This window comes from Aedes aegypti, chromosome 3 (assembly GCF_002204515.2).
Source record: "Aedes aegypti strain LVP_AGWG chromosome 3, AaegL5.0 Primary Assembly, whole genome shotgun sequence".
NCBI classification, from domain to species: domain Eukaryota; kingdom Metazoa; phylum Arthropoda; class Insecta; order Diptera; family Culicidae; genus Aedes; species Aedes aegypti.
Genome location: NC_035109.1, coordinates 216,018,178 through 216,027,849, shown reverse-complemented (window position 1 = coordinate 216,027,849; position 9,672 = coordinate 216,018,178). Strand labels below are relative to the sequence as shown.

The 9,672-nt window shown below is 37.4% G+C and overlaps 1 protein-coding gene across 3 annotated transcripts in view; it reads left to right on the top strand.

Moving 5' to 3' along the window:
- The first annotated feature begins 565 nt into the window (after window positions 1-565).
- The window catches only part of LOC5570050 (eukaryotic translation initiation factor 5), a 36,343-nt gene continuing 27,236 nt past the window's right edge, over window positions 566-9,672 (top strand). For 2 of the 3 annotated variants that reach the window (XM_001658892.2, XM_021852885.1), the window contains exons 1-2: window positions 623-775; window positions 9,145-9,353. The gene's annotated coding sequence lies outside the window, so the exon portion shown is untranslated. Of the gene's footprint in view, window positions 776-9,144; window positions 9,354-9,672 lie in introns of all 3 variants that reach the window. The other variant, XM_021852884.1, reaches the window with a different exon arrangement.

Below are 9,672 nucleotides of genomic sequence, written 5' to 3'. Positions count from 1 at the left end.
AATTAAAGGGCCTAACTGGTTTGAAGACTCGTAAAAGGGCCTATCTGCCGATGATGTTTGAATTCAACATTTTTTACTAGTTTCTATGTTATGTTAGATTTAAAACGTTACGTGGCTCAGTAATAGACTATGAGTGTCGAACAAAAGTTTAAAACTATTAGATAGCAATGAGTTTAAAATAGTAACAATCAATATGTTACAGAATCTTCAATCGAGCATTTCTCAATTTTTACGTTATGCTGATCACTATACAAGGGCTAAATATTGACAAATATGGAGGAAAATTAGAAATGCACGGAAGGGCCAATCTGATTTTGATGGAAATTTTCAGTTAGGCCCTTTTATGACCAGTTAGGCCCTCTTAGTTTTATCATTTTCAGATAGGCCCTTTTAAATTTGAATAAAATTTCCATTAATAATGCATTTTGCATGCCCGTATGAGTATGTAGAAGTAATTTACGTAAAAAATGATACGAATAATGAATAATCAAGTTTGTTTACATTTTGCAGTTAGGCCCTTTTCAAATGTTACGCTAGAACTCTCCTCCGCGCCGCCTCCTCTTCCTCAATCACCTTGCACAACTCTTTCCCCTTATCCATCTTGCACACCCCGACCGAAACCCGAAGCGACAGTCGTTGTGTGGAAAACGCATAGACACCATCAGTGCTTTTTACTTTTTCACGTCGTAGAAGGAAATCGTAAGTCCGAATCCTAATCTCAAGCTATAATTTCTCCGTTTTGTCCAATTTTGTGTTGCTTAAACGCTTCTCGAACGTAAGTATGTTTTAGTTCTTTTCATTTAGTTTGTGAATTAGATGGAGGTTTATTCGATTGTTCTATAATGTGACATGAAATGCAATTTTTTTTTCTTTCACTGCATGAAGTCGACGTGGTTTCTTTCCCTTCTCATATTTTCATCATGTCGACGACCGCTTGCGTAAGCCTCGTTAATCCCATATGCAGGAGTCACCACAATGCCCACCTAGTCCAAAGTTCTGTGATTAATCAGTAAATGTGTCTAGGTTGTTAAATTAATAGGAATTTTGCCATAAAATTGATTAAATTGCACGCTTTTATCACCACCATAATTGGTTAGCAACCCATGCAGTTAGGCGTTCGCCATATTTCCTAAGATTTAGTTAGGGTGTTCCTCAAAGTTTCTTATCACCAAGGCTACAGAATGTGTTTACGGTTTAGGTTTACATAGTAATTTGTAGTGACTTTGATTCAGTATTTACATTGTTCGTACATAAACAGTTCTTACAAGTGTTGGATAAGTTCATGAGACGAACACATTTTTTTTAGTAGTCTTATGCTCATTATGAAAGTTCAAAAAATTCAACGTTCTCTTATGTCAGCCGAAAATTGAGTGGTTTTCTTTTAAAGCTGTTGTAATGTTTTGTTAAAAGTATTTATTATGTTTTCGGTAGGGCTGGCTCGTTTTTAGAAACTTGGTCCCAATTTTATGGCTTAAGAATCAATCATTTAATCATAAAAAACACAAACCTGTATTTTCTTTCAAATTTATAGAAAACTTCATGAAACAGAAAACAAGAAAATTGATATGACTAACACGAGGGGGCCAACATTGTTGCAATTTTTTCAACTCGTGATTAATAAGTTATTTCAAACACCAAGTTTGTTTGAAATTGCTATTCGATAATGTACAGTGATACCTCCATGACTCGATATCGACTCATGGAACCATACTAAAAACAGAATTTCATGGTTACTATGATGGTCCCTAGAAACCACTTTCCAAAGGATTGCTGTTCCATGAGTCGATGGTCCCTTCAATATCGACTCATGGAGGTTTCACTGTAGTAACGTTTACCAGCATGAAGGAAATTTACGAAAATTGCAAAACAATGCCTAGAACATCGCTACGAACGCGAATAGCGATTATTATCGTATTCTGTTGAAGTTCGTTGTGATAAACTGTTGCTGCGGAATAAGATTGTTGCAACTAGAATGGATAAGGACAATGTATTTGTTGCTGTGTTGGTTGACAATTGATTGACTGATTTCGCAAAAAATGGTTTTAAAAATTTGTAAACGTTGATGATTATATTTTATATTACTCTCTAGTTTTAACACAAGGTCTCTAAAGTCTCAACTGTAACCAAAATGGTCTCTAAAGTCACTTTTCTTCTCTCCATATTCTGCTTACACTGAATCGTCTTGTCAAATTTTAGAAGTAACGGAAAAACTTTCAGATTGCACAAGTTCTCCAGGAATTTCTTCTCAGTTTCCCCGAGGAAGAGCTTCAGGAATTCTGCTATTGATTTCTTTAGAGATTTCTTATGGCATACTTCCAAAGACTTCTTCAGAGATTTTTCCAGCGGTGTTTCCAGGGATGCTTAGAAAAATTTCTTTAAAATTTGCTCCATAAAATCCTTGAGCACTCCCAACGTTTATATCTTTAGTAGTTTCCCAGAGACGCATCTCAGGCAGGGCTGTTAAGAATCATGACCCGCTTGCGACACTGACGTAACCAGTCTTCTCACTGTCATTAGGCGAAACTATATTTCATGTGCTCACTCCGTCAGATCGCAATGACGGGGCTCTCATGAGAGCAATTTTAAAGTTGTTTTGCTTTAAAAAATTCTATCTCATTTTGGAAAATTTCGGGAAGCAAATGTGTTTGATAAGTAAAGTGGATATATTTTCACGATTCTAGTGATATAAATAACAATCATATCTGATAATGAAATAAAAATGGTCAAGTTTACAATTCCGTCACAAGCCGTAGCGACAGAAAAATGAAGGAGCGTTTGAAGAAAGCTTCTGTCATTGTCTCGCCGTCCGATGACAGTGAGAGAAGCATCTATGTAAAAGTCGCGCGACACCCTCTATTAACATTGACGCTTTCCAGCACTGATCTCAGGACGCCTTTCAGGTATTTTACACTAGTTCTTCCACTGATTTCCTTAGTTATGATATTATAGGAAATATTCCAAAGATTCCTACAGGAGTTCTTCCAATAAAATCCACAAAGGTTCATATCAAAGTTTTTTGAAGAAATTCGTTTAGGAAATTTTCAGGAAAATCAAGAGTTTCTTTAGAACTGAATCAACTTTCATTAGATATTATTTTTTTACAACTATCTCTCGAATAAAAATAAAATCTTGATTTTTTTCTCGAAAAATGACTAACAACTCGACTCGACTTACACAATGAGTTTAGAGGTACTTGCAGGAGTACAGCCCGTGCGATCTCATACCGACAACGGCAGCATCACCCAGCCAAGCGCAAATTGAATCATTCAATTTGTTGCCCATTGTTTGGTTCTTTTGCTTCAACGCGTCGTCAGCCCAACGCTGTGATATGCACCATCCAGCGTAGCAGTGCGCACGATTCCTTTCATTTCCACTTATCTATCTCCGTACTGTGTCGCCTATATAAGTCGACAGAATTTTGTATATGTAATATAGTTTCTCTCGTTCCCCATTGTTGCTGTGAGCCAATTGATGACTGGATCTCTTGCGATGAAAGTGGATTGGATTGATGAACATAACGCCGGGTATGTACTGAGCTGGCCCGTGGGAGATTTCTGCTTTATTGGATGACAGCTTGGTCTGACTGTGCCGAGTTGAAGGCCGAAATTCCCGGTTGCCAGTGGATACTGCCGTTGGTCGAATCGGGATGAAGCAATAGCTTCGGTAGTTTCACAACGCCGGTGAAAGGGGTGACCGTTTGATTCGACCAATAGAATGGATGAAACGTCTGTTGAAATCATGGTTTGGTATTTTGGGAGTTGACCAGTGGGAGATTCCTGCTTGACGGACGACAAGCGTGATCTGACTACGCCGAGTGGAAGGTCGGAATTCCAGAGCGCCAACGAATACTACCGATGATCGTGTCGGAAATGAAGCGCCCAGCTTCAGAAGATCCACACGGAGGTGAATGGGATTTTGCCGATTGACACGATTGTTTGGAAGGATGGATGGGCCGCCGGACATGATGGCACATAGTCCGAATGTGAACACGCTGGTTCGGAGGGTCGATGATAGGCTGCCGGTTTGGAACTTAGATAGTGGATACGCCGATCCGGAAGGATGATTAGCTTGACCAGATTTAGACACGCCGGTTCGGAAGGAAGATGGACTTGTTCGGTGGACACAACGGTCCGGAAAGAGGTTTCACTGTTTCACTGATGGACTCGCCGGTCCGGTAGGAGGATGAACGGTTACGTTGTCTTCGATCGCCGTCGGGATTTCACTTGCACTTTCGCTTCAAGATCGCTGGCGGTGCGATCAATCCTGGGTTTGGTCAGTCCGTGGTCGCTCCTTGGCGGCCAATCCTGATTTTGGTCGGTTCATTCGCGGCCCATTCCTTCCCCGGTGAAACACAGCCCCTGATAGACCGTTTCGCGGAGTTAACACTCAGGTTCCTCATCCGTTGTGAAGTTCTCCATCCATTGTTTATTGAAAACTTCGAAAAGCTGCTTGAACATAATCCTCAAACTTGTTTCATGAGCGTGTACTACTGGTACATTTACGTTCAAAGTTTATCCCTCGCATGTTTGCAAGTAAATTCGGGCATGTCAGCGAGGACCGACAGTTCTTCAATTATGGGTCAAAAATGGATGATATCAATGGTTTCGGTGTTTACAACGTTTCTCATAGCGCCTCCTTCATGCTTCAAAAACCATGTTCTGTATATGTTGCTGAGCTAGCAGCTATACATTACACCTTACAGTACATCAGTTCTCTCCCATCCGAGCACTTCTTCATTTTTCCGACACTCTAAGTTCTCTGGAGGCTGTTCGGTCAATGAAGCCGATGAAGCACGCGGCGTACTTCCTGACTGGAAACGCCAAGCATTGAATGCTTTGTCAAGTCGCTCTTACACTATTACCATGGGATGAGTTCCTTCCCATTGCTTCAGTCCGGGCAATGAGAAAGCGGACTCTGGTAACGGTAGGCGCTGAAGAAGGCGATGTTTACGAGTTTACGAGTGACGACAAAATGGATATATGGCTGCATTCCATATTTCCACAGGTGTCGAAAAAACATGGTTTAAGGGGTTGGGCTCTGAGAAAGCAATTTCTGTGTTTGCGGCGTAGCTTACCAGAATATCGAACACGTCTAATGGGGATGCGGTGAGCATCGTGGCATCAGATCTGAACTGACTAAAACTCTCCAGATCCGAGGAAAGCAGCAGACACCTGTTGAAAGTGTTGACGGGCCTTGATTTGGAATATATGAATCTGATTTACCTGTTTTAAAACGTATCAATATCCGAGATTGTCGGTCGCTCCATGGTTTTGTTTTCCCCTTCAAATTGTCATCTTCTAGTCGTGTCTCCCACAATCCGTTTTTGTTTAGTTTCGTTACATATCAGGACATCCTGTCCCATCAAACTTCATCAGCTTAGTAGTCTAAGTAGCTCAATTATCATTATAAGATTTGAAATCCCGAAAAATCCTTTCCTTTCCTGTTGTATACGTATATTCTGTAATCTCGGAGCTTCCCCAAACTTACATTGTTTTTAAATAAATATAAATAGAAAATTGCAAATAATGTAAAAAAAGAAAAGATTTTGGCTGTAATACCCTACGGCGCCCGAGCCTGCCAAATAAACGAGATAAGTAAAAAAATAATATTTCAAGGCTTCCTTGGCAAGTTTCTCAAAGAGTTCCTGAAGGTAATCCTGAGTAATACTAGTTGAATGCTAAGAAAATATTCTTAGCGAGAATGTAGGAGATGAGGTTCCTAGAGGACTGAAGACTTTCTTGAAAAAAAAACTTATAGAATCTTAAACGTATTCTTAAATAAATACCTGTTCCCGTTAGTTTTTTTCTTCACAAATTTGTTTTCCTTTTTTAGGTAAAATGTTTTTAAAGCTACAGGGCCCAGATAGCCGTAGCGATAAACGCACAGCAAGACATGCGGCATGCAAGTCACATTCGGCTCTCAGTTAACAAGTGCTCATAAGAAGCAGGCTCTGTCCCAGTTGGGACATAACGCCAGAAAGAAGAAGAAGTCTTTAAATTTTAAAGTCTATTTTTTGAATACAAATAGCCTGCAAATTTCGGAAGAGTCTTTATCATTAATTGAAGGTGTCTAAAGTCATTTTTTTAATTACTTCTACAAAAAATTGTCAAAAATGCTACTCCAGTAGGTGAATTCCGGCGAACAATTTCTTCGAGGAGAAGAAGCTTTCTTGCATTACTTTTCTTCGAAAAAAATACGCGCCGAAATTCGCCTACAGGATTTCTTCCTGAGGCGTTTTTTACAAATTCCAGTTTTTCACCGTTTTTCTAGCAGTTGAGTGAAGAACTAGCCAAATGTGTTAAAATTCACGTTAATAAGGCCGGAACAAATCTTAAAATCTTCTTTTGTCACCTTTCATCAAAATGTGTCGAGGGGGGGGACAATAAATAATAAAATGGAAATTCAGGTGAATTTTTCATAACAACAATCTCAGGTTTTTGCTGTCTTTTTTGTTGAAATTTGACGAGAGAAAATATTAAACTTTTAAATTGTGTTTAAGCTAATCACAATTTTAAGAACATTGCAGAAATGCTGCACTTGGATGCTACTTTAAATTAAATTTAGATTATACTAATTCGATTTCATATATATGTAACAATTTGTTTGAAATTTTCCTCTAGATTTGAATAAATTTGAAGAAAATTGGTTTTGTGAATTATATTGCCTTCGATGTTCTCTTGTGCCATGTTCTTTGCATACCTTAGCAACTGTGAGATAAATATGCATAGGATGGCATATATTATACAATTGAAAGTAGGGACAATGGAAATTCACAGTAAAATTCTTAAAATTTCACGGGTGACGAAGTTGATGAAACTAAAATTTCTCGGTTTAGTCGTGGCCCCATACTTTTGGTCAAATTTTGCTCTGTAGTATGTATTCTCAGTGAAAATACATTTTATATGTGTAAACTCAGCGATGTGTTGATAATTGTAATTTGTATTTTACGGATCAAGATTATTAAGTTTATTACCAGAGTGGCAATTTAAAATTTAAAACAAAACAAGCAATCAAAAGAAGTCAAAGATTAACTGAAAGATACGAAAATTGTTGGATGAACCTTGACTCCAAAATAAATGAACCATTTTCATCGGCAAGAAACTGAAAACTACTGCGTTTTTATATGAATTAAAAGGATCCAACGCATTTCGCGGGTTTTCTTGAATTTCGAAAAAAAAGAATCATAAAGATTATACCAACACAATAAAGACAAGGACATTTGATACGCAGCTTGTGGATGATGATCACGCTTTCAATATTTATACATCCAGAGGAAGGAAAATTTACTAGGAAAACATGTATTCAAATAAATTTTAAGAGCCAATTGCTGAATTGATTTGACAAATTGGTTACTGCACTACAATATTCTATTTTCAAAGGCTACACTGTTACAACAAAATTGCGCAAACTGGATTTTAAAAGAAAAAACGTTTAAAAAAACCAACGAACAGATTTAGGACTTAAAGTCCAATAACACCTGTTATTTCATGTAATATCGTAAGAACGAATCACAAAACTAGCTAAAAACACAAAAACAATGAAAACCAACAATGAAAATAAGAAACTTTATTTATTTCCCCCCTCTGAATTTTTGAAAAATTTGAAGGGGGGGGGGGGTGACAAAAGTAAAATTTCAAATTTGTTCCGGCCTAAAGGCAAAAAAAGATTTTCAAGGTGTTGCCCTAGCAGATCTTATAGAAAGTTCTACATGATTTCTTCCAAGAACTTCCAGGAATTCCTCATTAAATTTGTTCTATGATTTATATTAATTTCATCCAGAAATTTATCTAGAAATTTCTCCAATATCTCATCCACAAATTACCCCTGCAGATCATAAAATTTCCATGGATCCTTCTATATTTCATTTGGGGTTTCAAACTAGCTGAACTACAGTAATATCAACACTAAGTTCTTCAAACATCCTATTCAATGTATTTTATGGAATGTCTACATAAAATTCTACAGCTTTTCAGGGATTCAATTGATTATTTTTGCAATAGTAATCTCAGCTATTCATCTAGAAATATCTCCGACTTCGTCAGAAGTTTGGAGAGTTTTCAGAGATCCAGCCAAGAGTTCATCAGGGATTTCCTCAGAAGTTTCAACAGAAATCACTATAGGTTTAGTTTTAGCGCTAAAATGCCCGTTCGATTTAGGCGACATGCCAAAACATTTCATGTTGTCTAAATCGAACAGTGATGTTTGTATTAACACTTTTACCACCGTAATAATGACCACCAATTTGATTTACCTTTTACTGAACATGGTGAGCCTCAAAAAGGCCCACAGAAGAATTGAAATTAACAGGATTGGTGACTGACCATGATCCATTTTTCTTTATGTATTTTTGTGTTGTCAAAATCGAATGGGTACTGTATTCTCTGGATTTTGTTAGGAATTTCTTAGAGATTTCAGAGGCATAATCCTAGCAAAATCGATTGAATAATCATAGAACGTTTGGACTCCAGGATTTTTTGATAAATTTTTGAAAGAATTTGGAGGAATTCCTGAAAACGTTTATAGTGAAGTCTCTGAAGTTTCCCTTAAAGTACCAATGAATGAATTGCGGATACCTGAATTTGTGTCTGGTGTTTGATGAAATTCCTAAAAAGAATCTTACAGTGTGCGAGCAATAGTACTTGTAAATAAAAAAATCTGTCCTGATTTTCCTTAAAAAATCTTATAAACATTTTAATATTTTGATTCCTGTTATGACTAAAACAACAATTTTTTAGATTGCTGGATGGTCTCTGTTTGGTTCCCATTCGGTCTTATTTTGCTCTTTTTTACAACAATACAACAGTTATGAGAGAAACCACTAAATTTTCAACATCTATGCAAAAATAATGTTGTGCCAATTTTTAGGCTGACTAGAGGAAAAAGTAAAGGAAATGATTTCCGCTTGAGCAGTAATCAAGAGCGGAGACAAACATTCAGTGTTTTATAAAAAAATCATTAAATTATCACTTGTTGGTTATAAATTAAACTTAGCCTTAGAAAACGTAATTCAATGCATTTCATACTGCTCTGCACATTGATTTATTTTAAGTGCTTATGTTTAACATTCACCCTATCCATAATCGTTATCAAGATGAAGGCGTACCACTAATCCGTTTTTCCCCATTGTGTTCTTTTCCTTTTCAGAATCTCGTCTGAAACGGTGTTTTATCTCCCATATCAATCAGTGAGAGCAAATAATCGGAAGCAAAAGAGAGCCACACTCGGTCGAAGTTTAATCTTCCTAATTCTTAATAGTGCAGTAATTAGTCGTCGGTTTAGTTTGTGAATTGATTGGAGGAAAGGATCGCCTCGAGTGGCGCTAGCGTTTTATATGACTTTAGAAAGAATCCAAGGTAAGTTGACGAAATTCGTTCATTCTATTTGCTTAAACCGAAACTGAAAGAAAACTATTAGTCCGCAATGGTCACATAGTTTGGATGTGTTAAAATTATTAATAGCCACCGTGTCGACACCTTTTCTTGCTTACCGGCTCGTAAAGCCAGCTCAGCAACAGCGCCGAGCTTTAATTTTAGAACCTAGATGTGATAAAAAATGCACTGGTGTGTTTACATTACTGCGAGCGTGTTTGAAAAAAAAACAGAGCAGAAAAAGTGCATGCCACGTCTCGTCTAGTTGCAAACCTTGGTGATTCGAGAAGTTTTGTTTTCAGTG